At 41.6% G+C, this 20,930-nt stretch overlaps 1 protein-coding gene across 1 annotated transcript in view; it reads right to left on the reverse strand.

The window, feature by feature from the left end:
- Nucleotides 1-20,930, reverse strand: part of PREP (prolyl endopeptidase) — a 322,394-nt gene that overhangs the window by 284,999 nt on the left and 16,465 nt on the right. The gene's annotated exons all lie outside the window — the stretch shown is intronic.

Raw genomic sequence — 20,930 nt, forward strand, 5'->3', positions numbered from 1 at the left:
TTTGTTTTAATAGGGATGGAACATCATGTAGGTGTGGGCGTAGATGATGGGGTGGGTAAATTTTATGGAGAATGAGCTGAGTAAGCAAGTTTGAAGCTACCTCTCAAAATGAACCTTCTGCAAGTCTTGAGGAGGCAATCATACACTTGTTTTAGGATCCCTTGACAAATTTCCATGCTCTGTTTCACAAATTGTGAAAGTCAAAGCTTGTGCTGCCAAAATTAAATGGGTCATGTCATCTCCTTTTGCATAAGAGTTTGGTTTGTTACTATCAAATCTGTTGTCAATAAAACTCAAACACTTTTTGATTCCAGCCCAGAAGGCCACACATATGGTATGTACATGGCCACCTCTAAGCCTATTAGCTCGGGAGGGTGAGGCAGGCATCATAACATTATCAACATTTTCCTAGGATTGCACAGGAATTTTGAGGCTGAAGACTCCATGAAGAAAGAAAGTGTAGAAATTGGACAGCAAGCCCATGGGCGGAGAAGGAATTTCATCCATTATATCCACCAAGAAACTCAGCTAAATGCCAACATGCAACATTAACGTCCACAGTGTGCTAACCCAAAAGAGAGAAGGGGTTCAGGGAGAGCAGTTACAGGCAAATCCCTCAACAGGAGAATTCTGTTGAAATCATGTTGCTGCAGAGCCAAAGGGCCCTGGGAACTGGAGGGAGGCAAAAAGCTCTCCTCCAAATAAGTAGATCTCCTTAAAATCCTGAGTTTATGAAGCGATCGTAGCAAGTCCTGCAAATCCCACCACCTCAGCAGAAGACACCCGTGAAAATTCTGCAGGGGGAACTCAAGAGCTGCTTTCAGTGGAAGGATGCAATCTGGCCTATAATTAAGTTTTCACCTCCTATTTATCCAACATCATAGCATCTCATCCAACATCTACCTTGCCGACGCTGTTTATTTAGTTGGTTCATTATATTTCTCTATAATTTGTTGCAGTTGAGATGAACACAATGACTTAGAAAAACATCATTCCAAACACTTTCATCATCATAACTTTCTAAATATCCCAGCCCTGCTTCTTGCCAAGCAGAGAAGAGAGAGACTGTTTCTGTTACACTTCACTGCAGTCCTTTGCACCTAAAAATGCACCCACACCTGCTCCGAGACCTGCTATTCATTCACCCTCCATCAGCTGTCAGGAATGATGAATGTGGAGGGCAAATAGGGAGAAATAGAGAGCTGTTTAAATGCAGGATGTAAAAGAGAAAGAGATGAGTGACAGAAAGACAGTGACTTTCATTCGGCACGCCCTGCTTCTCTAGATTCTAGTTTCACATTATTCTTTGTAAGCTATGTGCTATTTTTTTTGACTGGGATTGGCAAAATCTTGTGTGTTATGTGGTAATAAAGCTTCAGTTACAACAGAGATGGGACCATCAAGCAGGATTGCAAAGGGTCCCTGACCAGTTACAACCAAGAAAATTTGAATGAGTCTTAATCTGCTGGGGATGAAACTTTGCCAGGATCTGCATCATGTACGTGCATCAATTAGACTTGCACAGCCCTGTAGGCTTCTATATAGTGGTAAATACCATCCATAAGGAATAAAGTCAGGGAGATCTAGTAATTCAGATGCTGTGTGTCTCATATATGATTAGAGACAAGCATCTTGGTATGAAAAACAAGAAAATAATGAGGATCAGCAAGTCTGATTCTGCTTTCAATTATACTTATGCAACCCAGGAGTGACTCCACCAAGATACGGAGCAGCAACGGTAGAAAAGCAATGGTGGGCCAAGGACCCGTCCTAGGTAAATAACCTTGATCTGTAACGCTGCTAGGGCATGGCAGACAGTTCAGTTATTGGAGGTAGGATTGTAGGGCCACCATGGTCTCGCTATGGACAGGGAATCTGCAGTTGTGTGGAGTGGGGCTGCATATTTGTTTTGGAAGGTGGGAATTGAGGGCCTGAAACTGAAACCAGATCACCCTCCTGGCTATTTTTAGCACTAGATGAAAGCAGTTTCAGTAGATCTCACTGGCTGCAATTGCAGCTCCGAGCAAAGTGTAGGCATAGCATTGGAGGCTGGCAGGCTGAGCTATGCTTACTGTAAATCTTAGCAAAGAAATGCACTTCTTTAAGGCACATGCCAGGTGGTTCCCGGGAAGTCTGAGGAATTGCAGGTGAGAATGTCTTTCCACACATACAGAAGGGCCTTTTAAAATTTTTCCATCCTTTTCTGTTTTTTTTTTTCTTTGCTCTGGCAATCATGTGAACAAAGGGATGGTTTTGATTCAAACTCTGGAGCAGATACGGGGAGGATTGATTCATGATCCTTTTCTTTTTTTGCTTTTTAATGGGCTGACAGACTCTGCTCCAGGCCTGTGTTCCTAAGATCTGATCCAAAACCCACTGAAGTCAATTCTTACAGGCTGCAGTGTGCTGTGAGTTTGGCCGCAAAGCAGTGCTCAACTCCCAATCTGTAAAGAAATATAGGCCATAAATTTTTTCTTAATTACAACAAATTTCAAACAATCCCCAAACAATCTACCATGCCTTCCTCCTGCCAAGACTTCCTGTCCCCTGCTCTGTGCCTTACTTTTCAGTGGTTTGGAAATTCCCTTACCCAGATAATCTGGCATCTGTTCTTGTCCCATAGCAGGAATACCTGCCTGGCCCCACGCTGTGCTGTTCACCTCCCTTATTCACTCCACATCGACCTCAGTTAACCTCACACGGGCAGCTGAAGTAAAAGGTTGCCCTGTGCAACAGGAAAGAAAAATGCGGGCAACCAAGATGCACCTGTAGCAGGAACATTTTCTCTCATCTTCTCTTGTTGCAAAAATCTTTGGCATTTCAATACACACACGCACACCCTGCCCATCCTTTACTGTCCCCTTTGCTATATTGACTGCATGAGAAGTCCTGAAGGTCCAGGAAGGCTCCTGAGGGCAGGGTCCTGGAGCATGGCTTGCTATCCAACATCATGCATGCTGGGGCTGTTGTTTCAATGATCAAGGTAAGGTTAGCAATCAATATACCGCACCACCACTCTGAACAGGCTTCTGGTCCTTCTGCTGTAAATCCAGAGCCTCTAAAAGTCCTTTTGAAAGTCCTACTTCAGCAGAATGGTGAAGGATTTTGTTTGTTTGAGTGCATTTTCCCCCAGAGCTGTACAAATAATGAAATTTATCAGCTGAGCTGCTGAGCTGAAAAAGTGTGAGAAGAATCTCAATTTGTATAGAAAGGGAATTAAAAGAATCCAATTGTTTTCAGTGAAATGAAAACCTGTAATGTGTCATTTCATTCAACCAGAAACGCTGTACTTGACTGAAAATGAAATGTTTCACTTTGGATATTTGTTGGAGATCCAAAGGAACTGAAGAGGGCAGATTCATAAATGCGTTTGTGGGCAGGGTTCTGGTGTCCCTTCTCACACAAAATATCAGGACAAAAGATTGGATACAAGTTTTAATGTCCAAGGAAAAACAGCTAAATACACTCCAGCCACTTTTATTACTTTGCATAGAAAATATGGGCTCCCCTGGAGCAGGACTGGAGCCCATCTGCTCTATTTCCAGCAGACCGGCCTTGTCATCATGGCTCTGAAGCCATCTTCACTCTCATGCTCTGTGACTGCATAAGTAGTTCAATATAAGCAGAGCAGCTCCTGCTGAAGGAGTCAGGGAGAGATGCACTTCTGTGTATTTATAATCTCTTGGTTGAGTGTAACCTGAGAGGTGGAATATGCTAACGTAGGTCTAACGTCTGCTGGTTCAAGGCATAGATTCAGATCAGGATCCGTGAGAAAGTTACTTGAACCAGGAGGGGTCTTGCAGCGGGGTATTTTGCAGCAGAGCCTCCTCAGTCCCCTCCTCTTGCGGCTACCCCACTTATAAAACGTGGAGGTATTCATGGAGAAAGAGTGTAAAGAATGACATGCTCATCAAAACATTCTCCTGAAAGGTGTGACAACCATGTGGGACATTCATCCCCACTCCCATTAGTGTTTAATTATTTACACAAAGAGGACAGTGTAAACAGGAATGAGCCCTGGCACTCAGATTCTCTTGGTGACTCCAAGAGGCATCAGGCCAGGACAAGGAGTGGTGGACGGTCAACACCCTGTAGCCCAGGCCACCAACTCCCATCAGCAGCATCTCTCTCCATGAACAGTTGGTTAAAGGGGGCACTCTTCTTCTGTCACTCCTGTGGCCCCGGCCCTCTCTTCCCAATGCTATTCATGGCAGTCAACCTCAACCCACAAATAGTTTCACACTGACAGAAAAATTGCCCAATGTCTTGAGTCTTCACTAGGAAAAAATCACAGGCTCTGTGAGGCCTTAGGTAGCCACACATCCCACAGCTGCCTGTGCTCCCCACCGCCTCTGAGCTTCCTCAGCTGCCTCTGGGGTGCTGAAACAGGCCCAGCAGCATTATCTCTGCTCTATTTAAATGTGCTGCTGTCAAGCTGCCAGGCACTTTAAGGTGCTTCGGGTGCGACGTCTAATTTGTGTGTGAAGCGTTTGCACAATGCCAGGCACGATGGGGTCCTGGCTGTGGCAGGGGTGCCCAGACACTGCTGTCATTAACCATAATTACGACTGATTATCCAAATCGCAGCTCACGTCATGGGGCAGGCTCTTCCCGGCATGCTCCACGTGAGCACAGAGCCCTGATCCCGGCAGCCGGCCCGGCTTCCCAGGCTGAGGCGAGCAGCCATGGGAGCCGGTGAGAGGCTCACGGTGGCGGGGCAAGGCAGCCCACACACTCATGGAAGGAAGCGGAGGCTCATGCCACAGCCTCTGCCCCAAGCCATTATGAGTCTGAAATTGGCTCTGCCAAAGTATTTGGCGTTGCTTTCCCTCAGGGTTTATTGCTAACCAGCAGACGTCAGGCTCTCTGCCGTGGCCACTTGCACTCTGGCAACCAAAAGGCTGCTATCTACAGCACCCGCTTTCCCATGAGGGTGGGATTTGCAGCTTGGGACCCTTAAGTAAATCATGTCTAGGCCTAGCTTATAAAAACAAAGGAAAAACTAGGAAATTCTGGTTGCTTCCTTTTACTAGGCCTTAATTTTGGTGAATGCAAATTGGTAAGCACTGCATATTGGAGAAAGTATAGAGAAGAAAATGATGGCTGTTCGTTTGCACATACTTAATTAGCGTTTCATAATTACTGCTCTGCATGCTTTAACTCTGTAAGAGCAACACGTAGCCTATACAAACATGGTAGCAAATAATTCAGGGACTGAGTCAGTTGTTGCATACTAAGCTGTTCTACACGCACTTATTTGAAGGCATTATTGATGGGTTATTTTGACGGCACTCTTGTATGCACTTCACTGAGATCTACCTTTCCAGTTTGATACCACTGCCAGCGTGTTAGTCTTTTGTTTTGCACAGTGTTAAGTAGAAACAAAATGAAATGGAAAATACAACCTGAAGTAATGTCCAGACTATCAGAAGTAACCCTCAAAGTCATATTATGAGAGGTGATCCACACACATTTTTTCTCTTCTCACCTTCTGCAACCTTCTTCTAAATTCTTACTAACTGTTATTCTTGGAGTTTAGGTTGGATGAGTGTCTGTAGCATCACTCATAGGATTTTACAAAAAAAGTCAAGCATTATTGCCCAGCTGGAGAAACTGGCTGAGAAAAACAAGGACAGTACTAGGAGCAGGACTAAGATTTCCATGCAGCAGATAAGCTCGTTGAGGAAAAAAATCAAATTCATACTAAGACTTTGTTTATGGCAAGTCTGTGAAAGATCATCCTTCAAATCTTACTCTAGCCATCACTGCTGTGGCTCTCATCTGTCAAGTGTAAAGATTTCAAAAGCACTTATTAATTTCACTATATTTCCTAATAAGTTGTCGAATATTGAGTCGATATTTTTGTTATTTAAAATGCAGCTTTTAAAAAGTATATAAATTGGTGTTGTGCAATAGTTTAGGTGGCAGACTATGAAAGCAAAGCCACAAATCTGTCATTGTAATTATGGAAGTGAGACAATATATTTTGCACTTGGACAGGGCCTGAATACCTACTGTTCCTGTAGCACTGGGATGCACTCAGACAAAGAATGATGTGTTTTAAAATAACACCAGCAGAAATAATGAAACTGCACTGAAACTTCGAGATTTTAGATTTCAGGAAAAACTCTAGAAAAACAAAGGTGGCATTTTTGATTCCTTTCCATGTATTTTTTTCATCTTGTTTTTCAAATTAGATGCAATATTTTGCTGAAATTACAAATTTAAAAGAACTTGTTTGTAAAAATATGTCATAAGACTGTTTTACGCTTGCTTCTGAAACACTCATCTCACTACAAAACCAGGCCATCTGTCTCAGCCTCATGTATCCATTGACAGTTATTACTGTCATGCAAACATTATTCACAAATACTTGTAAGATTTAATCTCTTTAGTCTGTACATAGATAGCACTGATTGGGTAATCTCCTATTAAATGGTTTTGGATACTTTTTTATCAGAAAAAAAAAAAATATATATATATATGTCTTTACATGGAAGGATTGGCCTTGCTGAACCTTCCAAGAAGACTTCTTTTCCCAAAGTCAAAAGCCTTCCTTTTTAACATTTGCATAATGAGACATTTATTTTCCTCCTAGAAATTACTCCTAACCTAAAACCTTACACTTAAGGAAAACGTTTAAAATATAGAAAAAGATGAACTAATCTTTTCAATTTCACCTTGCTTAGTGTAATGTCTTACCCTGATACGTAGTTTCCTGATTAACCATCCAAGATTTCTTCCAAGGGGACATGGTTTAGGCTAGGAAAAAATGTTGAAATTTCAAAAATTCTTTGTGGACAGGAAAACTATTTCTATGATGCTAAAAACTTTGTGATCCTTGGAGGAGGCAGTGGTACACATAGGTGGCATTCCTGTGGCAGCTTAAGAGAGCGTTTGCTAGCTTCGCTCTATGGAGGCAGACCTGAAACATCCTTTGGGATCAGGCCATCCATTCTATGGGTTGGGGTTAACCACAGGGAGTGGAGGCTGTGCAGATTCAGGGACTGCGGTTCCTGGTCTAGCTATGTGGCTCCCATTATATGAAAAGTTCAAACATATCTTTCAAATTTTCAATATTTGTCATTTATATCAAAAGGGTCAGAGTTCTGATTTTTTTTTTCTGTAACAGAAATGATCAGTATTAAGGGAATAGTTTTCCAATCACCTCTAGGCAATGGAGAGACCAGGATATCAAGGGCAGAGCATTTGAAACCCCCGTGAAACTTTATTTACTGTGACAGAAAAAGAAATTCAGACATAGTCATCTGTGTGTCATGAGCAGAGGACATACATCTTTACTCTAAAATGAGCAGCAGGTAGATAGAATATGCTGTTAGCCTCTTTTATCTTGGAGTTTAAGCTTAGTATCAGTTTTCACTAGGTAACTCTTATTCACGGGAGAGAACAGTTTATCCCAGCTTTTCTCTGAACAATAAGAAAGTAATTCTCCCTCCTGAAGGACTAATGTTCTAGGTGCGTGCTTTGTACTTTCAACACATCTATATCTTCTCTAATTGCAATAAATAAATAAATAAATTTAAAATAAAAAAATTACACCATACTGTCAAAAGCCATAAAATTACATAACATGATGGTGTGGCTCTGTTCTCTGTTTTGATTTTCAAATTAATGTTTTCTAAGCAAAGTCTCCAAACAGAAAAAAAAATCCAGTATTGCAGATGTTTACAATTATAGGCAAGTAAATAAAAGAACAGGCTTCATTTATCAATTAAAATTTTGTTTTTGTTTTTATTTGATGTGATACCTACTTGTGGGCCCTTCCATAAGGAAGTTGCTCAACTGCAACTTTAGAAGATTGTATTTCATGGCCAAAATAGAAGGGAAAAAATATTTTAATTGATTTTCACAATCTTATTGTGTATTTAACTTTCCAGCATCATTACTCACCTATTCACAAGTTTTAGCAGAAAAACACCCTCATATGCTATGTCCTGTTGTAAGTTCTCAATAAAAAAACCTCTTAACAATAACTAAGATTACTTCAAACGAAGCAGTGACCTTGACAATCCTCACAGATTCCTTTTGGAGACTATCAAACTATAAAGCCTGATGTTCTCATTTGATGAAGAGATTACCCTCACATTCCTTTTTCCTCCTGCATGTCCAATGTGGGGGCTTCATGCTCCACAGAGGCAGCTGAATAACTCCAGAGATGCTGCAGAGTCCTCTTTTCTTAAACTAAATGGATTAACAAATGGCTCAGCCCCTGATTTAAAAATAATTGGTGCTAAACTAAAGTACATAGTGACCCAGACAGTTATCTATGTTAAAGCAATGTCCTACTACAAAGGCAACAGAAAGAGCTATATCTGTTTTCATCAAATGTAGTTGACCCAAGACCTAAGGTTGTTTGCTGCATTGCACAAAACCAGACAAGAACAGTGGTTGTGTTTTTCCTAAAATGCAAAATGGCATTTATATAAGTTCTTGATCTCACATATCAAGATGGTTTCATGATCTTGTCTCTATCACTGTTCTAGGACACTGCTGCATACACAGAAAATTCCTCCAGTCCTACTGCACAGAGTAGAGTAACTCCCTCATTTTACACCAATGATGCGCCAGGAAAAGGTAGGAGCCAATTTCAGAGGTGCTTTACATGGGCTTCCCATCAGCCACAAATTTCTCATTCTAGGTATTTCCTTAATCTTATTTACTTTTTGCCCTTGTATTTTTTGCTGTTGAACCTCAAGCTAACTCAGCTAACTGAGGAACCCCGACTGTCTGTTAAGGCAGGACCGGATGGACACAGGCTCTTTGCTGGGAAGACCTCCTTGTACCTCCACAGTCATACCTGTCGGGTCTCACAGAGGCTAAGACCTAGCTAGCTCCTGCCGCATGTCCCAGACAGGATCTTAGATGTTCCTGGACAAACTGTGCTGACCTCTTTCCCATACTAGGAGGGCAAGACATTTCCGGGATGCAGCTAATTACCTTGTCAGCATCCCACACATTGGGCAGTTTCACAAAGCAGGTAATTTTTTCTGAGAGTTAAAAGAAACTTCACTGTTTCTGGAGCAGCTGAGCAACTCCCAGATGGCCTCTCCTTGCACAGAAGGTTCGGACGAACATCCCCTGCTCATACGCAGACCATGGCAGGAGGACCCCAACCCACCTCAGAGGCACTGGATCTACAGCATGTGGACTCACCACGGACCAACTGATACACAGGGACGACGACAAATTTGCTAAGCATGTGTCAGCCATCTGTGTGATACATGTGCAACTGATACAGTGCATCCCAGCTGTGTCAGACTCCCATGTGCATGCTTACTCAGTACCCATGGTACTTATTTCTGCATGGATTTTTCCAGGAACAACTATGGGAGTCCTATAATTAATAGCTCCAAGTACACAATAGCTTTGACTGGAGGAAAGTCTAGAAGAAGTCAGAGTGTGTTGGAACAATGACATTTTGATGTATTGTCTTCCAATTGGAAATGTGCCAGAAGGAAAAACATGCAGAGACTGACGGTTCTTCTCTATGAGAAACTAAAGTTGTTTCAGCAACTGAAAATAAGATGGTGTATCAACAAATGCTTATCTTTCCCATGTAGGAAGACTATTTGTCAGAAAAGAATCTGATTTTGTTGCCATTTATGACATGATAAATCAGGTATAACTGAAGAGCAGGCAGTGACTTCAGCACATCACTCTCAAAGCTGCTTGAGAAATTAACCTCACAGGGAGACTCTCTTTATTTCTGCAAGCCAAGGAAGACCTGAGCTGCACATTGCTGGAAGCTGCGCAAGAACACAAGGAAAGCATTGTTATACACCTGCCTGCATCTCACCTTATTTTAAAGCATCCATCTAAATTTGACAGATGAATTATACCCTTAAATTGTCCATTTCTCTCTACTAGCTACAAAGGGGTCCTAGCTGAAATGCATTTCTCCACATCGTATATAACTCTCTTCAGTCAAATCGGTCTTATTTAGTAAGCTAAACCTGTGTCCATGGAAAGTTTTGTTTTCCATTTGAGTGGCGCCACTATTTATCCCCTTGGAGACTTTTAAAACTTGATGAAGTGAATCACCTCCTTTTTCCATCACTTAAGCACTTACTTAAGTCTGACCATAGTGTTTTATGCAGAAAACTCAGATGTCCATGTATCTTCTGGAGCAGAAAGACAGGGAGAAATCAACCTATCGGAGGCTCCTTTCTTTTATAATACTCACAAATGATGTGGGCATTATGACTGATTTAACGAAATGCATCTTACTGTGGCCTGCAGGAGGAAGGGCATGAAAATATTGTCTTTACCCTTTACTCACCATGTGAAACATATAGTATACGTATAGAAAAACATACATTTGAAAAATAATAGCTTCAGCTAATTTCAACTGTGTAAAAGTTAAGCACATAGCACTGGCCAAGGATCTTGGCTCCACAGTTACTCACAGAAGCACTTCCAGACATCAATCCTTCCTTTCGTCCTAGGACAGATTCTCAAGATAGCGCAAATGTTTCATGTGCAAACAAGTTTTGTGGTTCATCCTCTAGATGCCCTCTATATGTAGGGGAGAAAACAATATTTTCTTCTCTGACTCATTCTCATGAGTTTAAAGTTACAGAAATTACTAAATTATTCTATTATCATCATCTCTGGGCATGAATAAGGTCATTCTCTCTCCTCTTCCTCCCAACTCATCTCTATAAATGATCAAGAATACTAAACATCTACTATAAACTATTACCCAAATTAATTTAGAGGGGCTATATGGTGTAATTTGTACCTAACCTCTGTGGGTACATACCCAGCAGATGGGCATGTGCCACTTTATCATATCTTTTTTCCCACTGCCCCAAACAAGGTAGTTCTGGTACCTGTTAATTGCTGTACTATTTGGGGTCAGGGGAGAAACAGCTCTAAAACTTGTTGACTGTTTTACTGGAGACCTTCCAAAGGGAGCTGCAGAAAGGACATGGGATCAGTCTGAGGGTGCACAGCCCAGATGACGCTCATGTGTTGACACTTTATGTGTTGACATATAAATGCACAAACAGAAAATTGACACAAATCTTCCTCTGCCCTGAACCTGTAATAACTAATCATGCTTGATAAGGGGAGCACGTTGTAACTCCTAAAAAGAAGCAACTTAAACTGGAGGCTCTTTAAAATATCGCATTGTTCCCGCCTTTTTATGGCAGTTTTTTAAAAACCAAATACAATGAACAAGAGAGAAAGATTTTCAGTTCACAACATGCCAAACTAACACTACTTCCAACACTGTAGCCTTCCAACAGACTATTTAACAATGCATTAACATCAGTTTCCTTAAATTCACTCAATTAAAAAAAAAAAAAAAAAGGCCGCCTGCATGTATCTTGCAGGCAAATATCCAGCACTAGAACTGTGTCGGAAACAGTACCGTTGTTGGATCACACAGTCCATCATAGCTAGGCTCTCAAGTTGCTCATAAAAAAGAGAACTAAAGAGAACTGGAACTTACTTTCATTAAGATCAAGCGTGTGGATTCATGCAAAGCACATTTGCATCACAGGAGCAATGAATGGCAGGCACATAATAACGCTTGAAGAAGATATACCACAGTGGAGTAAGGGACAGAGTCAGCTATGATTAGTTAATGAACAGATTGATAGTCCTGTAATATACTTGGCACACATGTCTATTTATCCCTCAGCAAAAGTGACTTTAAAACTTTCTTTTACAACTGTCATAAAAGACTTCGGGGATTTGTGCGTGTGCAAACTTCAAACAATTAAATAATGGACACGCCAGTGGTGGAATTAAGAGAAAGGCAGGGAGTTTTGATTAAAAGATTCTGCTCTCTTTTAATGTTTTTGGTAGGAATGGCACAGACCAGCATGTGTCAACTTCCAGAAACTATCTTTTCTTCCTTTATTTTGTTCCTTTTTTCCACAAAAGTGGATTTACAATGCCAGATTACATCATTTTCACATACACTGCACATATGTCTCTTCCAAAAGTATAAACACAGATGCAAAACCCTGATTTGTTTGGCTCTAGCCCTTGCTAGTGACACCCATTCAAACACTAGCTGCAAAGAGTTGTGTTGCAAAGCTGAGGTAATGTGTGTGCCAAGAGAAATTATTTCCACTGGGAAGCACAACTGAAGTGATTCCAGGGTTCTCATTTCCTCATGCATCTTTTCTGCTAAAGGAAGGCTGCAGAAGGTCTGCAGAGATGGTCTCTTTTTGGACAAGTACTACCAGCCCAGCAAACCACCATGACTCAGTGGTCCCTGTGGCCATCAGAGGCATCTGTGTGTGTTGTTAAGGGACATGGACAGTTAAAACAGAGCTGGGAACATATAAAACTGTTTTCTTCTTCTTCTTCTTCTTCCTTATTCCCATTAGCTGTATGAGTTGCTCCAAATGCCTCAAAGGCTTGAAGACAGATAATAACAGCTACAGGCTTTTGCTGAGAGATGTTTTGCAGCAGCAGTGTTATACTGTTTGAACCTTTGTAATTTCTTGTCTACCTACAAACTATGTAAAACTGCAGAAGTCTGCTTTCTCCTAGCAGCTACTCTGTTGTGCTTGGTTCTTACGTGGCACATCAGAGCACAATACATGCATACACCTTTCTCCCTCACAGAGACTTTGTTTCTGGTATGGTGCTTCTTGTCATCAGGTATGTTTCAAGTAAGTAAGTGCTTCATTGCCTTGTGTACTGACTTAAGAAAAATGACAGGGATGAAGAAGAAAGGGTAAGTGTCTGCTGTAGGCATTGGATTTATGTTTACAGCAAGAGGTCACTGTCATTTGCCTGATATAATCCAGGGGAGGAGGGGTCGATTCCATATTCTGAGTAAATAATTTTCCAAGCTAACAGGGATAAATAGATTTTTTAAAGGTATGTAAGAACCTATCTAATGTTAAGGGCAGTTAGGTATCTAAGTGAGTTTAAATATCTGGGCCGGAAGAACCGCAAAGCCAGCTAAACCAGCTATCAGGGATATCATTGGGAATAGGTGGTGTCTCCAAGTGGCCTAGAATTAGCATTGCCTAAACCAGATTGAAAGCAAGGCCTGTCCTTTTAATAAGTGCTTGCCTAGTGACTCATGTCACTGGGCCCCCACCTCTCACTGAGGCTTTTCAGACTGAAGCTGCTGGGGTGCTATTACTAATAATAGCACCCACAGCTTCACCAGGCCCTGTAGATACGTACCCGGCAGTAGCCACAGCGTTGGAGGGTGTAGCCATCTCCAAAGGGGCTCTGGAAAGTTTCCACCTAGATGACAGAACTTGGGCTCCTCTCCATTTTTCTTTCAGATTGCATCTAAACACTCCTCCCTGGAACAAATCCTCGGGCACTTCTGGTGCTTCAAAGCTGGCCCAGGATAATAAGAATGAACAAACGCATATACTCATATACGTTGGAACAGAGAAGGAAGACACGTTTCTGGAGTATGAGGCTCTTTGTAAACACAAGTTCTTCCCCAAATCTTTCAGCTGCATCCAGGCCTCCTACAGCTACAGCTTGGTTATTGGCCACAGCAGCTCTCCCAACTGTCCTAGATCTGTGGTTGTGTTAGAGCGAGCCCCCTTTGAGGCCCAAAGCACTGAGTCTTCCTAGTCCTGCCTTCCCAGTGCATGGAGCAAGGCAGGGATCAAAGGTCAACATTAAAGCTGCCCTGAAAGCTTGGAATAGCCACAGCTCACAAGCTGTTCTACGACATGCTTCCTCCCTGGAGATCAGCATCTGGGGAGGAGCCTCTCCACATACACCTGCCTCTTCCTCCCCCAGCACAACCCTGTGCAGAGGCTGCAGTGGGCAAAGTGATGGTGGGTTGTAAGTGAAATGGACTGAAGGGGAATTTTTCACATCATCTTCCATGCACTCTTGATCAAGTCCTGGTGAGAGGGAAGGAGACCAAGTGCACTCCACTGCTTCTGCATTCCTCTGGAGTCCCGCTGGAAGTCTGGAGGGAAATGGACTTGGTCCTTGGACAAAGTCCCTCTTACTTTCTCTTTAAAGTGCATTTCTGTCATGTGATTTGGAAACAGGTAAAATGCTCACCAACAAAACTGTCAGCTTGTGGTGAGAAGTCTCCACCTGGGATCCTGCCACTGTCAGCCAAATCATTGCCCCTTTCTTGGGGCGTAGCTAAGATGCAGTGGGTAACAAAGAACCATCTGAGGAAGGAAAAACCCAAGCAAAGAGGTTTTACAAAGCAGAAAACAAACAGACAATGAAAGGGTGTGTTCCCAAAATCCTTCACAGGGTGTTAACTCTTTCGTAACAAGACTAATGACTCCCCCTTAAGCTGGTTGTTTCCTCCATGCTTCATTAAGGTTAATTCAGCAGGCCAAATTCATCCCAGGAGCCCTTTTATTGAAATCAGCACAGTGACACCACTAACAACCACAGCAAAACACGGAGCCAAACACCCTGTATGCTGCAAAAATAGTCATGCTGAAACCCTTTGTGAAACTTGATTATGGCCCTGCTAGCCTCTCCTGCAACATTTCCTTGCCTGCAAGGACAAAAAGGAAGCATGTCACAATCGATTTGGGGAACTCCTTTTTAGCCTGATGTCAGGTTTGCAATAAGGTTCAGCAAAATCATCCTGATCGGAGACTGAAGGATGGCTTGGAACTGAGAATGGCTCAGACATGGCCAGTGCAAGGACAGCGATCAAGTCTCCTTAGCTGGGACCACACATAGTCGCACACTGCTTCCAGAGCATTTTCTTCCTGACAGCTGAATTGCACAAGCTCCACACATACCCATAAGCCCTGATTCAAGCACTCCCTGATCTCCCCATTACCGCCAGGTCTGTTGGCTAGCTCTGGGTGCTCCTGCAGTGGCTGGAGTGGCCTGCATGAACCGGGAAACAAGGCTGGGAATGAGCTGCAGGGGATGGGATGAGAAGAAGATATGGGACTGTCTCCAGCTGGCCTTGCTGTTGAGCAAAATGCATGCAGAGTTGTATCCTCATGGTATACATGTAACAAGGGATTTAGCTGCTTTCTCCTTGTTTGTATCTCCTCTGTGCAGGTCACAGGTCTGGAAGAGACAGGGTGCAGCCCTGACTCGTCTTTTATTCTGAGATGTTTTTTTCTTTCCTGTCTCCAGAGTTACTGCAGTTTGAAGCTAAGAGAAGACCAAGCCAGACAAGGCAGCAGGAATGAAATGTTGTTCCACAAAGACAAAAGTAGCAGGTTGCCAACAGCTTAAAACCCCAGAGAGATATACTAATGTCTATGAGTTTCAAGAGGGTATTGGCATCCAATTCCAAGTCATCACATTTCGCCTTTCTTAAAAAAAGAAAAAAAAAAAAAAAAAAAAGAGAGAGAGAGAGAGAGAGACAAACAGGCGCAGAGAAAAAAAGCAAGGAAGGAAAAAATTGTTACATTCTATTTAGTCTGTCTTATGAGTTCTGTACCGATTTGCAGTTAGGAACACATCTCCTCTTCTCTCAGCAGGTCATCAAATGCTGCCAAACACAAGAGATTTAAAGGAGCAAAGTATTTGGATATATAAATTGTTCGATGCTGTTGTGTTTCTGATAAGACTCTTAGTATTTTTATTTAGTTAGCTATTTTAAAGTATTTTGTTCTGCTAAACAGAAGTTCATCTGAAAAACTATCTATAAAAATGGAAAAGAGAAGTTTCTGAGCATGGACTTCTGGCTACCACAATCTTGAGTGCATCAAATTTTCCTATTTCTTCACACCTTGTGAAATTCTGGTGCTCCCTGGCTTGCCTCTTCAGGAGATTTGTGTTTCCCAGTTCACAGAATCACAGAATGCTTAAGGTTGGAAGGGACCAACAGAGATCATCTAGTCCAATCCCTCTGCTCCAGCAGGGACACCTAGAACACTTTGCACAAAATCACATCCAGGCAGTTTTTGAATATCTCCAAAGAAGAAGACTCCACAACCTCTCTGGGCAGCCTGTTCCAGTCCTCTGCCACTCTAACAAGGAAGAAGTTCTTCCTCATATAGAGATTAAACTTCTTTGTTTCAATTTGTGCCCATTACCCCTTGTTCTGTCACTGGCCACCATGGAGAAGAGTCTGGCCCCATCAATTCCCTTGACCCCCACACACTTTATAAAGGAGCATTATTTTTTCAATGGAAAAACATTAAAAAAATCAGCAATGGTTTCTTATTAAAAAGAAAGGTAATCTAAAAGGGCTAGATAGAACATGTATCATGAAACAACACAAAATGTTTTGACATGCATTGGTAAAATAATTAGGATTGTATTTCCCCTATTTTTTTCATTACCTTCCAATTTCTGCACAGTCCATTTGTGTGCAGAAGTGGTTTTAGTGTGGCTTGTTCCAAAAGAAATATTCAGTAACCACAGATCTGGATAAAAATTATTTCACCATCACCATATCTTTTGTCTAACCTAAAGCATTTATCCTCAAAGTCTGAAGGAAAGAAAAAGGCACTGACAGATATCTTAATGTCATGTATTTATTTCATAATATCTCTCTCTCCTCCCCAAGACACCATGTTGTAGTGGCCTTTTACTCTTGGGAAAAAAAAAAAATTGCACTTTAAGCAGAGCAATTGTTCCAGAATAAAGGTGTTTTTGTTTTGTTTTGTTTTTTTTCCCTCCAAAACTGAGTGTCTGCAGTGGGATCTAATATCGAGTCATTCCCAAGAGTATAATCTATAATAATACGGACAGCCAGTTTCCCAGTGGAGGCATTCCTTACCAGTCTGGTCCAGCTTAGGAAAAAAATAAGTACATTTAGAACATGCATTACAGAACATATTTTTATTGCTACATTTTTAAGCATCATATGAACAAAATAATGTTACCAGTGTTTCAAAATGTCAGAATCTAAAAATAGGTTGAGGTCTCCAGAAAGGTTTCAGTCGGTTATTGCTAACTCAAAAGTCTTCCTGCTTGGTCACAGCCATCTAACATGTTTTGGTGTGACTATTTCTACTCAACCATCTACGTTTAAAATCTTTTTAGCCATTATGTTACCAGAAAGAAAAATTTTCTCTTAATATAGAATACACTTCAAAGTAGAATGCTGCGTATTTCTGTATTTGTTCAGACATTTTTAACTAACCATTGCATGCAGAAGTGCTTACTGGAGAAGACGAGATAGGAATCAGCTACATGCAACTTTAGGAAGTATGCAACATATGTCTTTGGGAGGCCACACTTCATGTACTGAGGGGGTTTTGTTTAGTCTTTTAGTCCATGGCCACAAAGAAAAGAAAATGACATGGGCGTTTTGTGATTCTACTATCAATAATTCCAGCCTTTTATGTGCTTCCTCATAGTCATTTTAGACTACACAAAGTGAGCTAGAAGTGGGTGTACTAATCAGACCGATAATATTTTACTCCCACTCTGCCAGGACGATAGTGACTATGCATGGTTGTAGGTAGTGCAGAATCGTGGTCTCTATTTTTCCATATAAAGGACGAGACTCTACCACTCCCACTCAGGCTGAAGTCCTAGTTTTGCAGTACGGGAACTTCAGTGAAACACTTATGTAAGGGGTTCATGTTTGCCACCCCCGCCTTCAACCGCATCTTTCCAAATATCAGCATATTGTCCCTAAATTAGCAAACTCATCAGACTTTATAAATAATCCCCTATTTCTTAAGGTTGGCTGTTTTTTCTTTTTTTTTTTTTTCCAGTAGTTTGTGGAGGAGGTGCTCTGCACATGGCAGGTGAGTCTGGGCTCGCAGAGCCAGGCAAAAGACCATCCACAGCGCAGCACAGGCTGCACCTCTGAAGGAGGAGACCTATCCCTCAGCCCAGAGTCCTTGAGAGCCATCAGGCCCAGTCCTGCCCTCTTGCACAGAGGTTTGCGTGCGCTAATGAAAAGCTGTTCAAGATTGGGTTTTTTTTTCCCTTTTGCATTATCTCACTGTTTTATCTTCTGGCATCCTTGTTTTCTGTTTTTTTTTTTTTTTTTTTTTTTCTTATAACCTTGCCGTGGGGGCCTTTGCAAAGGTCATGCCCCATTTCAGTAGTTGCTATAGGCCTCAGTAACAGCAAGGCTCAATAAAGGGCAACTGCAGCAAGAACAGAAGAATTCAGTGTGTAGGAAATTAAATAAGATGATACATTGGTTTCTTGAACCCTTACCCTGTGAGGAGAGAAAAAACGTGGGCTCAGAACGATCCAATGTGAATCTACCTGAAAAACCCAGTTTATTGAAACAAAGCCATCCCTCATATACCGGTTCCTTTCCCGTGCACGCGCTCCCGTCTCATCTGAATGACTACAGCCTTTCTCCTGATTGGTTGGTGTCAGGCTCCGTCAATCTTCCCTTAGGTCGCAGGTTCCAAGTGACCTTTTGTTCTGCGCCACGTGCTCACCCCAACGTCTCGTATGGCTGGTTCATCAGGCGGCCATTTTCCTCCAAGAACGACTCCACACCCTGAATCTACAGGTCTAACATGAGAATATTAAATAAGAAATAGAATATGAGAATATGCAAGTAAGAGCTATTCCTCCAGGGGCTTCTCCATGGAAAGCTTCTTGCTGAAGCCAACAGTACAGTTCGTGAGCAGCAGCTGTGCAGTCAAGGAGACTTAGACACAGACAGAGCAAAGGCTTTTCCATCTAAAGCACTTTTTAAAGGATTTTGCTATTATTTTCCAGAACTTATTCTTTTATTCTTCCTGTCCAAAACAATGATCCAAAATTTCACTCAAACACATTCAAAATACCTCCCCACAAGCCAGGACTTCAAGCATACAAAGCACTTCTCAGACATCCATTAATCCCCAAAAAAGCCTGTGAGGTAGGAAATTGTAAGTGTTATTATCCCCACTTCACAGGTGGGGACTCTGAGGCAGGGAGATTATGTGATTTGCCACAGGCTACACAGCAAATCCATGCCAGACCCAGGATTAAAATTCAGCAGCACCTGACATCTGGGCAAATACTCAAGGCCTGGTCTCTGTTGCCTCTCAAATACATGTTTACTTGTGTACATGCCAATCTGAAGCAGCTCTGTTGATGAGCACTCACAACCGACCACTGTATCTCCCTGTGTACTACAAGGGTATATGCAAAGACCAAGAACGTACAAATTTAAGCAAGGTGCAAGCTAAAACATGTCAATTAGAAGAAATATACCCAGAAGTCCAAAGGAAGATCTGCATAGCAAATTTTGAAAGTTTTATATTGCTACCCAGCTTCAAACAAAGCAGTAGAGACTTAAGGATAAAATGTCCTCTGTTATGCGAGCACACATAAAGGATATTATTTAAATCAATGTTTTCCTGTCCATTTGCTTTCTGAAGAAAATGCACAGACTGGCCTCTGTTCAAGACCTGACAGAACTCCTGGTTTCTGTTTGCTAGGAAATGCAGATAGTGTCCCTGGGTTTAAAAGACACATGATAAACTTTCATGTAAAGGATGAGTCGTTTTGAGCTCCTATGTTATTTTGCTTTGTATGAGGTAGACAAAATGTACCTTCCATTGCCATATTTTTGTCTCTTTTCAAATTACCATGTTTGTCAATTCGTTATGCAAAATCCTGGTCACGGTTTGTTTTTTTTTGTTTGTTTGTTTTTCCATAGCAGAAAGCACTTCTTTGCTGTAGTTGTCCTGTCAGCTTTTGCCAAAATGTGTTGTTGTTCATTTTCCATCTCAAACTATTACAAAAAGATTAATTTCTAACCTTGAGAGTAAGAAAAGCCTTTTTTTTTTTCTTCACAGTTAGCATCTGAGTTATTGCTAGTGGATGTTGGAAAAGGCAGCAGGAGAGAAGTGGCAATGAATGGGTAGGTTTGGGCTCAGATTTCCTCCCTCACACTGGCAGATGCTACTTTTTTGTTTTCTCCTCATACCCTGCACAGAAAGTTTTTTGAATAACATCTCATCAGAGTCAGATCCTTTCTCCTCTTTGATTTCTATCCTTCATCAATGCAGAGCGGCTATTCATCCAGGCACCTCTTCACTAACGCCATGTGCCTTCCCCACTCATCAGTCTCCAGCCTCTTTCTGACCATGGCCCTGTCTTCTTCAGCATTGCCCACTCAGCTCTTACTCATTTTTCCTTTCCCTGCAACCTGAGAGATATATACAATGTAAAATATAAGGAGCATAGAGATAGACAAAGAGAGAGGGGAAGGCTGAGACAGTAAAAGGAAAGACCTTACACAAACACACAATAAAATAACAGTTTTCTGCATTTCTGAAGCTCTAAAGATATGTCCAAATATCCCTACACAACAGATTATCCTTTATTTACTTAATAACCTTCCTCTGGTGTGGTGTTCTGTCAGGAATACAAAAATGCAATATGATAGTCAAAGCTTAATGGCATTCAGATATTTCCTGCAAGGCATATTGCAACACTGATAGGAAAGATTTTTGAATCTTGCACTGTTAAAACAAGCCAACACATCTTGTCCCATTAAAGCCGATTATTTATGCTACTAACCAAAGTATCCTTCCCAGTCCACCCAGCAAATATATCACTTGCCACTTAAAAAAAGCAAAAATAAGTGTATTTTTCTGGTATTCAGCTGCCCAGCTACACACGACATACAACACCACAAACATTCCAGTGACTGATTTATTTTCACTTCTTTTCTTCCTCTGTTTGCCTTATTTTACTTTCTTCCCCTTCCACCCTTCAACTAGTATATGTTTGCCTTCCTTATACTATAAGAGTGTTTTATGTCCCATCCTTTTACACCAGTGGTAAACTGCTACCACTGGAGAACTTTGTGAAGACATATCGTATTATTTTATTCATAAACATAATGAAGTTATTGTTTTTCAAATGTGCTCTTTCACTCATTGTCTTTGTCTTTCCTGAGCTTTATATGCAGTATTTACAACTACCTCCTGAGCTTATGTCATTGAGCTATGCATTACAAGTCTAGGTTGGTTGTGAATTCCTTATAAACAGATAGAGCATCCTATAGGAAGTGGAAGAGTGGGATATAGGTAATAATACAGCCC

Source organism: Tinamus guttatus, unplaced genomic scaffold (assembly GCF_059628265.1).
Source record: "Tinamus guttatus ecotype Peru unplaced genomic scaffold, ASM5962826v1 Tinamus_guttatus_pri_ptg000046l, whole genome shotgun sequence".
Lineage (NCBI taxonomy): Eukaryota > Metazoa > Chordata > Aves > Tinamiformes > Tinamidae > Tinamus > Tinamus guttatus.